The sequence below is a fragment of the Mustelus asterias genome, chromosome 28 (assembly GCF_964213995.1).
Source record: "Mustelus asterias chromosome 28, sMusAst1.hap1.1, whole genome shotgun sequence".
In the NCBI taxonomy this organism is placed as follows: Eukaryota; Metazoa; Chordata; class Chondrichthyes; order Carcharhiniformes; family Triakidae; genus Mustelus; species Mustelus asterias.
In genome coordinates this window covers 12,160,639-12,176,259 of record NC_135828.1, presented here as the reverse complement: position 1 = coordinate 12,176,259, position 15,621 = coordinate 12,160,639, and the positions used below count along the sequence as shown (strand labels likewise).

Genomic DNA, 15,621 nt, shown 5'->3' with positions numbered 1-15,621 from the left:
TTTGGATTGTGGTGGGAAACCGGAGCACCCGGAGGAAACCCACGCAGGCACGGGGAGAACATGCAAACTCCACACAGGCAGTGACCTGAGGCCGGGATTCGAACCCGGGTCCCTAGTGTTGTGAGACAGCAGTGCTAACCACTGTACCGTCCCATTGGCATGTGACTGACAATCATTATTAATCAACCACGAATCTTGATATTTTCTATGGGGAAGAGATATTTGAGTTGTAATCGGTGATGTTCAGTGTGAGAGATGAACATTTTTGAATTTGAGTGAAGTTCCTAGGTTTGCTGAATTCACATGAGTTTTATGGCCTTTATGTTAAGTACCTTCAGGATAATTTCACTGGATGGTGGAGGGATCATTTATGTTCCATTTGAAGTGACTGGAGTGAAAATTTAGCAGGTTCTATAATGGGGACGTGATCTGATCTTCAAGGTTAACATCTGAAGTGTTATCAGTGTGGCAGCAAATGCGGCAATTTGCACGCACAAGTGAGATAATGACCGAATAATCTGTTTTCATGATGTTGATTGAGGGATAAATATTGGCCAGGCCACCTGGGACCCGGGACCATACACAACTCCCTGTGTATGTAATTTTATACTGGGTATCTTATTGGGTGCGCACGGTGGCATAGTGGTTATCACTGCTGCCTCACAGCCAAGGGACCCTGGGTTCGATTCCTGGCCTCGGGTCACTGCCTGTGTGGAGTCTGCACATTCTACTCGTGCCTGCGTGGGTTTCCTCCGGGTGCTCCGATTTCCTCCCACAGTCCAAACTTGTGCGGGTTAGCCAAAAAAGAAAATGCTGGAAAATCTCAGCAGGTCTGGCAGCATCTGTAAGGAGAGAAAAGAGCTGACGTTTCGAGTCCAGATGACCCTTTGTCAAAGCTGATGTGTGGGTTAGGTTGATTGGCCATGCTAAATTGACCCTCGTGTCAGGGGGATTAGCAGGGTGTGGGGTTACGGGAATAGGGCCTGGGTGGGATTGTGGTTGGTACAGACTCGATGGGCCGAATGGCCTCCTTCTGTACTGTAGGGATTCTACAGCCTAAGGGACAGACCGAACCCTCGGTTTAATGTTTCACCTGAAAGGTGGCATCTTTGACAGGGCAACACTCCCTCAGTACTGGAGTGTCAAGCTGGAGTTTTGTGTTCAAGACTCTGCAGTGGAATTTGATTTCACGCTCCTGGAAGGTTCATTCATGCGCTGAGGGGTCACGAGCAACTCCGGGGGTCCAACTTATCCATGTATAACAGCAAATCTACCAGATTGGTTTCTCCTCTGGAAAACAGTCGGGCAGCTGGTGGACAGTGATATGATTTGGGGCTCACCACTCAAGCAGGGCAACCTTCCTCTACTGGAGGGAAGGAGAATGTGGTTGGCGTCGTTGCGGAACCTCCCTGCAGCATCAGTAGGGAGGCCACTTGAAGAAGCCAAGCCTGAAAAGGTACGTTGTTAGGACCAGTAGAGAGGGAGAGGCGTCACTCAGAGCGGAGCAAAAGTGAACCTTCTGTCACCTAACTCCAATTGCTGGGATTGCCAATCTCAATGGCGGAAGCCATTGCAAATGGGCAGGTCATTGAGTCCCACCTCTCCGTGTACATTTACCTGAGGTGGGAATGGTTCATTGCTGCAGGACGAGCAGAAGAAAATCGGGGTCAGGTTGCCAATATGGCATTTGTCCTCGCCACTGTTTCTTCGGAAGGAACTCTTCAAATGCAGACAATAAAAATATAATAACACTTATCCAACTTATAAATCGAAGAAAGGGTTTAATAAAGAAACTTCATTACTCCAAACTTGGGGCCTCGCCCTGGGCCAATCCAAGTTCCCTGCAATTCCCAACAGGTTCTTATTTATAGTGAGTCAGCTGACCATCACATCATTCTGTAATTGGCTTACTGGGTCAGCTGACCCTTACAACGTGTTATCATTGGTCACATTACATCCAATACAAAGTTGTCACCGGTTACATTCTAACAAACCAGATTTGTTTTGATTTTCCTCCGGCGTTTCCTGATTTTGCTCAGAGCCGAAGGAAATCCAGACCCTTGACTTCAAGTTCCTCTGCAGCACAATGACAGTTGTGGAAACGTCACCTTCAGAAATCCCCTACAACCTGCTCAATTGGGCTAGCACTGCTGCCTCACTGCACCAGGGACTCGGGTTCAATTCCGGTCTTGACCAACTCTATGTGCGTGGGTTTCCTCCCACAGTCCAAAGGTTAGCTTGCTTGGCCATGCTAGATATGAGGGGTTACAGAGATAGGGCTTGGGTGGGATTGTTGTCAGTGTAGGTTTGATGGGCTGAATGGCTTTGACTTGACTTCAGAAGTTCTTCCATGATTTGTTCTTAAGGGCTTTCATTTTGAGTCAGGTGCTGTGTTGCACACAATACTGACATTGTGCATTGCTGCTGTTGACACAATTGTCTGAAGGTCATTTTTTATGACCTACCCACATTGATCAGATATTAGCCTTAGTACAAGACATTGTTATAACCCATCTTTTTTATGTTTGCTTTAAACATATGTCCTTTCTTTCCAGTGACACATCCTCTCTGTTCCAGTGTATTGTTTGCGGCTTATGATCTAGTAACCTAGGTGAATCAATGTCAACTACCAACTTTCTCACCAACCTTTACAGATGCACCATAGAAAGCATTCTTTCTGGATGTATCACAGCTTGGTATGGCTCCTGCTCTGCCCAAGACCGCAAGAAATGACAAAAGGTCGTGAATGTAGCCCAATCCATCACACAAGCCAGCCTCCCATCCATTGACTCTGTCTACACCTTCTGCTGCCTCGGAAAAGCAGCCAGCATAATTAAGGACCCCCCGCACCCCAGACATTCTCTCTCCCGCCACTCTTTCATTGGGAAAAAGATACAAAAGTCTGAGGTCACGTACCAACCAACTCAAGAACAGCTTCTTCCCTGCTGCCATTGGACCTTTGAATGGACCTACCTTATATTAATACTGATCTTTCTCTACACCCTAGCTATGACTGTAACACTATATTCCGCACTCTCTCCTTTCCTTCTCTATGAACGGTATGCTTTGTCTGTATAGCGAGCAAGAAACAATACTATTCACTGTATGCTAATACATGTGACAATAATAAATTAAGTCAAATCAAATAAAATAAAATCAATTTTCTCCATCCTGGATCCACCCCTATTGTAGGTCCCAGAAAAAGACTAGACGCTTCATCGAAACGACATGGTGTTACAGAACGAGAGAAAATACTGACTGGGAATCGGACTCTGATTATTTCCTTCCAATGAGCATTGGTCGTTTTCCCCATTCAGTTAATGTGTCTACATCTGGACCTGGGAAAGAGCGGGGAACTTCTACAGGAGAACGAGCCCCATTTGTAAACGTGGAGAGCCGTAGATGTATCACTGAGACACCAAGACCTCACTGAGACAAAGATAGTGCAATAGATTCTGATTTGTGAACTGCTGATGGTCATTCTGAGGGAGATTTTGAGGTAAACTAGGATATTCAGCCTCAAGAAGAGATGCTGCAGTGTCGGGGTGTGGCAGAGAGGGTCTAACAGAGCCATCTCACTTACATAATTGAATAAAGAAAGTAAACTTAAACAGCAGTGCATCAATGTAGACATTTGGAAACCAAATTCAGAAAAAAACTCTCACAAGTTTGCCTTTACACTCTTGATTGTAAAGAGCTTGCCAAAACTGGGGGGTTTAGGCCGGACTTTGGATTCAATTAAGAGAAACTAGATGTCATCACAGGAAGGTAGTATTGCTGAAAAAAGGATATTTTGGATGTTCACAAGAGGCAAAGTACTGACTATATTCAACTAGCCCATGTTTGCAAAGATCTGAATATGGTGTCCAACTTTAGATTTGATTTCATTTCATTGAGGAATATAGAAACATAGAAGATAGGAGCAGGAGGAGGCCATTCGGCCCTTCGAGCCTGCTCCGCCATTCATCACGATCATGGCTGATCGTCCAACTCAATAGCCTAATCCTGCTTTCTCCCCATAACCTTTGATCCCATTCGCCCCAAGTGCTATATCCAGCCGCCTCTTTAATACATTCAATGTTTTGGCATCAACTACTTCCTGTGGTAATGAATTCCACAGGCTCACCACTCTTTGGGTGAAGAAATGTCTCCTCACCTCCGTCCTAAATGGTCTACCCCGAATCCTCAGACTGTGACCCCTGGTTCTGGACTCCCCCACCATCGGGAACATCCTCCCTGCATCTGCCCTGTCTAGTCGTGTTAGAATTTTATAAGTCTCTATGAGATCCCTCCCTCGTTTGCCTGAAGTCCAGTGAACACAATCCTAACCTAGTCAATCTCTCCTCATACATCAATCACATGTATTGGGATACAGTGAAAAGTATTGGTATGCTTGCCTTTATAGGACGGGGTATAGAGTATAAAAGCTGAAGTCTGATGATGCAGCTGTATAGAACGCTGGTTAGGCCACATTTGGAGTACTGCGTCCAGTTCTGGTCGCCGCACTACCAGAAGGACGTGGAGGCGTTAGAGAGAGTGCAGAGAAGGTTTACCAGGATGCTGCCTGGTATGGAGGGTCTTAGCTATGGGGAGAGATTGGGTAAACTGGGGTTGTTCTCCCTGGAAAGACGGAGAATGAGGGGAGATCTAATAGAGGTGTACAAGATTATGATGGGGATAGATAGGGAGAATGGTGGGAAGCTTTTTCCAAGATCAGAAGTGACGATCACGAGGGGTCACGGGCTCAAGGTGAGAGGGGCGAAGTATAACTCAGATATTAGAGGTGGTGAGGGCCTGGAATGCGCTGCCAAGTAGGGTGGTGGAGGCAGGCACGCTGGCATCGTTTAAGACTTACCTGGATAGTCACATGAGCAGCCTGAGAATGGAGGGTTACAAACGATTGGTCTAGTTGGACCAAGGAGCGGCACAGGCTTGGAGGGCCGAAGGGCCTGTTTCCTGTGCTGTACTGTTCTTTGTATTGTTTCTTGCGTGTTATACAGACAAAGCACACTATTCGGAGAGGAGAAGGAAAGGAGAGGGTGCAGAATATAACGTTGCAGTCATAGCTAGAGTGTAGAGAAAGTTTCACTTACTGTTGGAGAAACATCAGACAAGAAGACGTGTGTAAACTATCATAAAGTGGACAAGTGACGACTGGAATTTCAGTGGAGGCTTTGCCCATCTAAAACTCTCCCCAACACTGGCACATTCTTTTAACCAGTTGAAAGTTAACAGACTAATTGGTTTTGATTGAATTCTGCCCCCAGTCCTGGAGGTGAGACAACCTACTTTATAACATTACACCCGGCAATTCCTGTCGCCAGGAGCATATTGACATTGTAACAGTTGTGACATTGCTTCCGATGCAGTTTTACATATTCTGTGTGGAAGAACAGACAAAGCTTATGAATAGACAGGTCCCAATTATTCAAAATTAGCCATTAATTTACCCAGTGAGGTATTAATCTACACTATATCCGAGACAGGTTTGTGGCGAGCTTGGGACTGAAAGGGTTGGGAGAAACATTTTCTTGCTTGTTTTTAGTATAAGTGCAATAATGAGTCCCTCTGGGCAGGAAGAGTTACTGGAGAATTATTGCCAGCGCAGGCAGCATTTGTACTCCCTGTATAATGAAATCAGCAAGTTACCCCCAGTACTGTTTCACTTGCAGAATGCACTTTTAATTCCTGCCCTTGAGCAGACCAAGGCTTCAGCCAGAATACCAGTCAACCCTTTTAATTAAGAAAATAAGATTTAAGGAAAGGAAATTAAATGAGCGCACTGTAGCATATGGCGTCCTAGGTGTTGTGTGTTAGGGGAGTAAAACATCTGAGGCCTGTTTAAAGCCTAAAGTCATATTGGATTTCAGAATTCTTCCTTCCCTCGCTGAATACTCTGCTTGTTATTTTGACAGTCGGTTCTGGCCACATTGGCTGGCTGCTGCACAGATTGGAAACTAATGAATGTTGCAGTTACACAGGCGTATTGCGCTGGCGGTGGTTTGCAGGGAACAGTGGGGGGGGGGGGGGGGGGGGGGGTGGAGGGTGGGGGGGAGAGACAGAGAGAATGAGAGAGCCTGCAGTGGACACAACAAAAGCAGCCACTCTGCCAAACTGATGTGGAGCCACGTTTTGTTATGCAGCCTGCATCTTCCGCCCTGTTCCCTGATCCAGATTAAATGGCTGCAGAGATCAGGCTTACCACATTGCACACCCATTTGAATTGGCTGAGGGAAGCAGCTCAGTTTAAAACAACCGTGCCACATGTGTTGCGCAGGGTTATTTCACACTTTAGTCAGCCGAGGCTTATTTACTCTATCACGGGATGTGGGCTATTCGCAGCCCGTCCCTTGGGAAGGTGGTGGCGAGCTGCCTTCGCGAACCGCTGCAGTCCCTTTAAGCCACGCGTCCCACCGATTAAATATTCGGTTTTGTGATTTATGCTAACGAAAAGAAGGAGAGAAATCCCACCGGGCGGCAACGACGCTGCAAAACCTGCCAGGAAATAATTACCCTCCCCGTCATTCGAGCGAGGTGTCTGTCAATAAAATAGTGGACAGCGGAATCAAGTTCAATTATGACTCTGGGGGTAACGTGCTAGGTGAGCTCCAAGTGCTGGAAGAATAGACCGATATTCTTCATGTTGCGCTTGTTGACTGGCAGCAGGATGTAACCCGCAGTCATTAAGTCTTTCACAACACTCAAACAGCCTGTCCTCCTGCATTAGGATTTAGTGCATTGTATGACTTGAAGTGAGTCTGGAGGGAGGATATAATGAGCAAGCCTCCCATTGTAAACCGCATTTGATTATTGATTATAGGCCTGATACCAACCTTTGTCGTGATGAGGCCTCCCTACACGTTCCCTAATATTCTTGTAAGCATTATCTTGCTCTTCCAGGGTTGTTTTACAAGCACAATCCTTGCAGAACGTGTTCTACAGGCATAACATCGCGGGTTAATCACTGTTAAGAGAGGGAAAAAGACGCTTATTATCCAGTTAACAACAGTTAACCTTATTACAACCTTTAGTAGTAATTGTGTGATTGTTGTTTGTTCTGTGTCATGGATGGTATTGAGATAGAGTCATAGAGGTTTACAGCATGGAAACAGGCCCTTCGGCCCAACTTATCCATGCCGCCCTTTTTTTTAAACCACTAAGCTAGTCCCAATTGCCCATGTTTGACCCATTCCCGTCTATACCCATCCTGCCCATATAACTGTCTAAATGCTTTTTAAAAGACAAAATTATACCCGCCTCTACTACTGCCTCTGGCAACTTGTTCCAGACACTCACCACCCTCTGTGTGAAAAAATTGCCCCTCTGGACCCTTTTGTATTTCCCTCCTTAAACATGTGCCCTCTAGTTAACCTTATCACAGCCTTTAGTAGTAATTGTGTGATTGCTGTTTGTTCTGTGTCATGGATGGTATTGAGATAGAGTCATAGAGTCGTAGAGATTTACAGCATGGAAACAGGCCCTTGGGCCCAACTTATCCATTCCGCCCTTTTTTTTAAACCACTAAGCTAATCCCAATTGCCCGCATTTGGCCCATATCCCTCTATATCCATCGTACCCATATAACTGTCTAAATGCTTTTTAAAAGACAAAATTGTACCCGCCTCTACTACTGCCTCTGGCAGCTCGTTCCAGACACTCACCACCCTCTGTGTGAAAAAATTGCCCCTCTGGACACTTTTGTATCTGTCCCCTCTCACCTTAAACCTATGCCCTCTAGTTTTAGACTGCTACTGTGAAATTTACATTTTGGTTACATACTTAATATCCTTACTTTGGAGATTAGAAATTTCAGTTATCACAAAATAAAACGGCATCCATCGTTTTTCTGAAGAAGTGTTTTGTATAATTTTTTGATTTGATTTGATTTATTATTGTCACATGTATTGGGATACAGTGAAAAGTATTGTTTCTTGCACGCTATACAGACAAAACATAAAGTACATAGGGGAGAAGGAAAGGAGAGGGTGCAAAATGTAGTATTACAGTTTAAGTTTATTTATTAGTGTCACAAGTAGGCTTACATTAACACTGCAATGAAGTTACTGTGAAAACACTCTGGCGCCTATTCGGGTACAGTGAGGGAGAATTTAGCATGGCCAATGCACCTAACCAACACGTCTTTCGGAGGGAACCAGAGCACCCGGAAGAAACCCACGCACACATGGGGAGAACGTGCGGACTCTGCACAGACAGTGACACAAGTCAGGAATCGAAACCAGGTCCCTTGCGCTGTGAGGCACCAGTGCTAATCATTGTGCCACCTTGCTGCCCTGCAGATACAGGTACAGATCAGCCACGATGCAATTGATTGGCCGAATAGGCTCAAGAGAATGAATAGCCCACTCTTGTTCCGATGTTTCTGTCTCATTCTCTTCAAGAAAGGGGGAGGAGCAGGGTAAATAAGTGGGGTTATGGGGATAGGGCCTGGATGGGATTGTGGTCTGTACAGACTCGATGGGCCGAATGGCCTCCTTCTGTACTGTAGGGATTCTATGATAAGAAATGTCATCACAGTATTGCTGGCGATTGATGTCACTGATCTCTGGGTAACTCCCCGTCTCAGAGTGACGCAACTGTAATAATACAGATTACTCCTTTGCTTCTGACCTCATAAACATGTGGGGGGTGGGGGGAGAGATTTATCTGTGTACTTTTTCGCTCATTTCCTCACAGGGTGGCCCCCTTCTCCTATTGCCAGCCACCCATCACTGAGATCACAACCTCGGTGCATTTTATCCATGCGCAGAGGAGGTTTTTAAATGAAGGGAATGTACCTCATACAGAAAGTCTGGCCATGCCAGCTTATCCCTGCACACCAGATACCATCATGGCACAGGTATCGGCAGCTCTGGTTGGCATAGGCCTGATATATATGGCGACCTCTGGAAAAAAGTTTTCGCATTTTCTCTATTTTGGATGTTCGGTCAATGATAAAAACAGGAGTCATCAGAAAAACAACCAATCAAAATGATGCAAAAGAGATCTAACCCTTGGAATGGACCAATGGGTTCACCCCTCAATGCTGACCCATGCTCAAAATCAAATGATCTATGACATGGGTGGCCAAACATTCTGAAGCTTGGGACTACACACGATAATATCCAGACACTCAAGAACTGCAAGACAACCTTTACAGTCACGTTTTTATTAATATTGCACACGCTTGTGTGCCCCTCTTCCTACTCCCCCACCCCTGGCCCCTTACCTGGATTTCTCCACCTTGCCCAGATGTGACAGAGGTGGGGAACTAATTTTGAACTAAAATCACTAAATCTTCCCATAAATAAGCCCACCATAGAATCCCTACAGTGCAGAAGGAGGCCATTCAGCCCATCAAGTCTGCACCAACTCTCTGACAGAGCACCCTAACCAGACCCTTTCCTGTAACCTCACATATCTACCCCGCTAATCCCCCTAACCTACACAACCTTGGACACTAAGGTGCAATTTACCATGGCAAATCCCCCTAATCTCCACATCTTTGGACACTAAGGGACAATTTCCCATGGCCAATCCACCTAACCTGCACATCCTTGGGCATTAAGGGGCAATTTACCATAGCCAATCCACCTAACCTGCACATCTTTGGTAACTAAGGGGCAATTTAGCATGGCCAATCCATCTAACCTACATATCTTTGGGCACTAAGGGGCAATTTAGCATGGCCAATCCACCTAACCTACATATCTTTGGACACTAAGGGGCAATTTAGCATGGCCAATCCACCTAACCTACACATCTTTGGGAGGAAACCAGAGCACCTGGAGGAAACCCACATGGACATAGGGAGAACGTGCAAACTCCACACATACAGCCACCCAAGGCTGGAATTGAACCCGGGTCACTGCCACCCATTGTTGTCTTCGATCACTGGGGGTGGTCGTTAAAGGTCTCCATGCACTCCCCAAAGGGTTTCTCCCTCCATGCTGGCCAAACTTGAGATCTTTCCCTGTTCTCAAAAAGTGTTCCCAAGTCCTGTCGCACAGTTGTCGGGGTGAGAATTTGGGGGAAAGGTCATGCAGCCCTTTCAGTAATTAAATCGTTCAGTAATATCTCTTGCAGGATAAGCAAGAGTACCTCTCCCCCATTACCCTCAGGGTGCCAGTTACACAACAAGAATAAGACATGGAGCCACAGTTGTCAGCAGCGTGTGATGACCTTGTTTGGTTGAGGGGCAGGGTGAACATTCCTGCCGGCCTGTGAATTCTGAATTGGTGCCAATGTGAGTGATACCTGCGACAAGGTGTTGAGCGGTCAACTTGAGATGAAATCTCTTTCTGAGATTGCTGAGCTGCTCCTCTTCCCACATCTCCGTTCACTGCAGCAGGACTGGAAAATCCTAGCCGCGGGCGAGGCCGGAGAATCCAGCCCCTTATGTGAAACGTTCCTGCTACCTTTCTCTGAAACTTTGAGTTTAGGTTTTCTGCTTTCCAGATCTTGTGTCCTGGTTCCACCCGTAGTGTGGAGTTGCCGGCGTTGGACTGGGATTGGCACAGTAAGAAGTCTCACAACACCAGGTTAAAGTCCAACAGATTTATTTGGAATCACGAGCTTTCGGAGCACCGCTCCTTCATCAGGTGAGTGGAGGATTTGTTTCACAAACAGGGCATATATAGACACAGACTCAATTACAAGATAATGGTTGGAATGTGAGTCTTAACAGGTAATCAAGTCTTTACAGGTGCAGACAATGCGAGTGGAGAGAGGGTGGCGTTCACGACACACGACAACGCAGAATCACTGAGCAGAAACTGATAGCCAAGTTCCGCACACATGAGGACGGCCTCAACCGGGATCTTGGGTTCATGTCACACTATCTGTAACCTCCATGACTTGCCTGGGCTTGCAAAATCTCACTAACTGTCCTGGCTGGAGACAATACACATCTCTTTAACCTGTGCTTAACCCTCTCTCCACTCACATTGTCTGCACCTGTCAAGATTTGATTACCTGTTAAGACTTGCATTCCAACCATCATCTTGTAATTGAGTTTGTGTCTATTTATGCCCTGTTTGTGAAACAAATTCTGCACTCACCTGATGAAGGAGCGGCGCTCCGAAAGCGCGTGCTACTAAATAAACCTGTTGGACTTTAACCTGGTGTTGTGAGACTACCTACTGGTCCTACCCGATTACACTTTGTCTGGTGTTGGAATGGTTTTGCCATTGTGTGAGGACTGGGCTGGACACTGGAGGCTATGAAACCAGCTCAAAAATACTAACGGGTTGTCTCCAAATAAGCAGTGACTACACTAGAAATGTAATTGATGAAAGGTCAGCATGTTGCACACACAGACTGAAGCTACGAGGAAACCATCCGTGCTGTAATCTCCATGTAGGATAAAAGCAGAAAATGTTAGGAAGCACTCAGCAGGTCAGGCAACATCTACGGAGAGAAAAACAGCATTAGTGTTTCAGGTCAATGACTTCCCAACCAGCTCTGGTGAGTGCTGAGAGTTGCCTAGCATTTCCTGTTTTTATCTCTTCACGCATAATTTAGTTAGCTCGGATATTCTCTGGGAGTGCCCAAGGACGTGAGAAGTGCAAAGTAAATTGAATTTTTAAAAACTATCTTATTGCTGAAAAAGGAAAGATGCTGTCAAAGTTTTTCATCTTGCACTCATCAGGACGGAATCACAAGAATTACAAATCTCAAAGGCAACAAGGCTTCTAGTACACAAGTGAGGCGTGCTGTGAGGCCGACTGATAATCTTAAATTGGTTGTTGGTGTAATTCTTAACACATTCAGGATTATTCGGTGAGTGTTGCCTGATAGCAGAATCACAAGCAACAACAATCACAATAGCAATTAGTAAGGATAGGTAACGACACCTCCTCTTCAATTATCCTCAACACCAGTGCCCCGCAAGGCTGTGTCCTCAGCCCCTTGCTATACTCCTTATACACCTATGACTGCGTGGTCAAATTCCCCTTCAACTCCATTTCCATGTTTGCTGATGACACCACCATAGTGGGTTTGATTTCGAACAACAATGAGACAGAGTACAGGAAAGAGATAGAGAATCTGACGAAATGGTGCGATGACAATAATCTCTCCCTCAATGTCAGTAAAACAAAGGAGATAGTCATCGACTTCAGGAAGCATAGTGGAGAACATGCCTCTGTCTACCTCAATGGTGATGAAGTGGAAATTGTTGAGAGTTTCAGGTTTCTAGGTGTCCAGATCACCAACAACCTGTCCTGGTCCCCCCATGCCGACACTATAGTTAGGAAAGCCCAACAATGCCTCTACTTTCTCAGGAGGTGAAGGAAATTTGGCATGTCCGATGTGGTCTCATCAGTTTTTACAGATGAACGATAGAAAGCATTATTTCTGGTTATATCACAGCTTGGTATGGCTCCTGCTCTGCCCAAGACCGCAAGAAACTAGAAAGGGTTGTGAACAAATTCCAGTCCTTCACGCAAACCAGCCTCCCATCCACTGACTCCGTCTACACTTCCCGCTGAACCGCAAAAGCCGCCAGCATAATCAAGGACCCCACGCATCCGGGACATTCTCTCTTCCACCTTCTTCCGTTGAGAAAAAGATACAAAAGTCTGAGGTCACGTACCAACTGACTCAAGAACAGCTTCTTCCCTGCTGCCATCAGACTTTTGAATGGGCCTTTGATCTTTCTCTCCACCCTAGCTATGACTGTTGTGGTGGACCTCAGTTGTGCCTTTGTCCTATATGGACCACCGTTGTGTGTGTTTGTCATACCTGGACACATCCCCTTCCAGTTTGGTTCCTCCCCTCAGCACCTAGTATAAAGGTGGCTGTCTCCTCCCCCTTGTTCAGTCCAGGTCGGTTATATGTTGGGATCTGCTCCTGATTCTGTTGTGAATAAAAGCCTACACTTATATTGGCATATCGGTAGTCTTTCGCCTTATTGATAGCGCATCAACTGTAACACAATATTCTCCACCCTCTCTTTTCCTTCTCCCCTATGTACTCTATGAATGGTATATTTTGCCTGGCAAGAAATGATACTTTTCACTGTATCCCAATATATGTGACAATAATAAAACAAATCAAATCACATCGAACGTTGGATCCCATATTCTGAGCTTTTCAAACAGTTGAATATAGTCAATACTTTGCCTATTGTGAACATCCAAAATATTCTTTTTTCAGCAATACTATCTTCCTGCGATGACATCTAATTTCTCTTAATTGAGTCCAAAGTCCTGGCCTAAACCCCGCCCCCGCTCATTTTGGCAAGCTCTTTACAATCATCGGTACAAAAGCAAACTTGTGAGAGTTTTTCTTGAATTTAGCTTCCAAATGTCTACATTGATGCACTGCTGGTTAAGTTTACTTTCTATATTCAATTATGTAAGTGAGATGGCTCTGTTAGACCCTCTCTTCCACACCCCGACACTGCAGCATCTCTTCTTGAGGCTGAGTATCCTAGTTTACCTCAAAATACCCCTCAAAAAATTAGTGGTCCCCAAATTTATCTGATTGTCTCTCTGAGAACTCTGAGATTACTTCACCCCATCCAAGGAATTGCATTTTAACCGACCTAGAACCTTCTATCCTGTGAACACAATGTTCCAGAACACATACAAAAGTATGTTTGAAGTGGGTTTGGATGCTACTAATGTATTTTTTTCAATTAAAAAAGAAATCTCTAAGAAAGAAAGGATAAAGAACTTATTTTTGGCTAATGTCTTTCACAATCTAAGATATCGCAAAGTGTTTCAAAATCAATGAAGTACATTGAGGAGTTGTTGTTATAATAAGGAAAATGAGCAAGTCATTCGCAACAGCCAATCCCGCAAACAGGAATGATATAAACTGCTTTTGATATGTCAGTGAGGGACAGATATTGGCCAGGACATTTGGAGAACTCCTCTACTCGTTTTTTAAGTTTAAAGTTTAAATGTATTTATTAGCGTCACAAGTAGGCTTACATTAAAACTTCAATGAAGTTACTGTGAAAATCCCCTAGTTGCCACTCTCCGGCGCCTGTTCGGGTACACTGAGGGACAATTTAGTATGGCCAATGCATCTAACCAGCACGTCTTTCAGATTGTGGGAGGAAACTAGAGGAAACCCACACAGACACGGGGAGAACAGAAGGAAGCCATTCGGCCCATCGAGTCTGCACCGACCACACTCCCACCCAGGCCCGATCTCCATAACCCCACGCATTTACTCTAGCTAGTCCCCCTGACACTAAGGGACAGTTTAGCATGGCCAATCCACCTAACCCACACATCTTTGGACTGTGGGAGGAAACCGGAGCACCCGGAGGAAACCCACGCAGACACGGGGAGCACGTGCAAACTCCCACACAGACGGGAATCGAACCCGGGTCCCTGGCGCTGTGAGGCAGCAGTGCTAACCACTGTGCCACCGTGCAGAGTCACAGAAAGGACATAGTCATTCCATTAGCAGAAGTTCAGCGAAGACTCCTTTTCGGACTGTGGGAGGAAACCGGAGCACCCGGAGGAAACCCATGCAGACCCGGAGAGAATGTACAGACTCCGCACAGAGAGTGACCCAAGCCGGAATTGAACCCGGGTCCCTGGCGCTGTGAGGCAGCAGTGCTGACCACTGTGCCACCGTGCCGATACTGTTTCCAATAGTATCTTGGGATTTTTCTAACTCCAGCCAAGAGGGGAAATGGTAATTTAAGGTCTGTGCTCACCTCTGACGATGCAGCAGTCCCTCAGCTTTGATTATGTGCCCACGTCTCTGGAGTGAGGCTTGAACTTCATAATCAGCTGAATCAGAGGGTGGGAGAGCTCCCACTCGGCCCCCCGCTAACATCTTTAACATATTAACTAACTCCTGAATCTCCTGCTCAACTCTGCAGGGGGGCTCCTGCAGTTTTCATTTCATGCTTGGCCACTTTCTCATTGTTACTGTATGGGCTGAAATTCTTGGTGTTAAGCTTTACATTTTCTCTGGTGAGTGAGGCATCTGACATGTATGGAAATCCATCACAATGTTTAAAATCAAGCGGACTGCAAAATCCACATAGAATTTGGTTGTCAGTTCCGCAGATTTCTGACAGAGACTGTCATTAATATTCCTATTGTCCTGCTTGCTGCATTTCCACTTTAAGACCCCTAGACCTAGTGATTGGATATTGTGATCCTATTCCGAGTGGAAAATGGATGCAAACCTGGTCAACTTCACGAGGTTCTGTAGTAAATGCCTTACGGACACAGGGGTGCCTTTTCCATATTTCTCTGGCAGTCCTAAAGCTGCTTTAGAATCAAAGAATCCCTACAGTGCAGAAGGAGGCCATTTGGTCCGCACCAACAACAATCCCACCCCAGGCCCTATCCCCACAGTCCCACATATTTACCCCGCGAATCCCTCTAACCTACGCATCCCAGGACACTAAGGGGCAATTGAGCATGGCCAATGCACCTAACCAGCACATCTTTGGACTGTGGGAGGAAACCAGAGCACCCGGAGGAAACCCACGCAGACACAGAGAGAATGTGCAAACTCCACACAGACAGTGTACCAACCCGGGAACTGAACCCAGGTTCCTTGGAGCTATGAGGCCACAGTGCTAACCACTGTGCCACCATGCTGCCTACTCAGGACCTCATCCTGAGTCTGGGCTTCTCTGAGAGC

The 15,621-nt window shown here is 45.9% G+C and overlaps 1 protein-coding gene across 2 annotated transcripts in view; it reads left to right on the top strand.

Annotated features, from left to right (window-relative positions):
• The window catches only part of rps24 (ribosomal protein S24), an 86,181-nt gene that overhangs the window by 59,399 nt on the left and 11,161 nt on the right, over positions 1 to 15,621 (top strand). The window contains exon 6 of one of the 2 annotated variants that reach the window (XM_078199524.1): positions 2,556 to 3,147. The exons of the other annotated variant lie outside the window; for it this stretch is intronic. The gene's annotated coding sequence lies outside the window, so the exon portion shown is untranslated. Of the gene's footprint in view, positions 1 to 2,555; positions 3,148 to 15,621 lie in introns of those variants that run through there. 2 annotated transcript variants of the gene reach the window in all.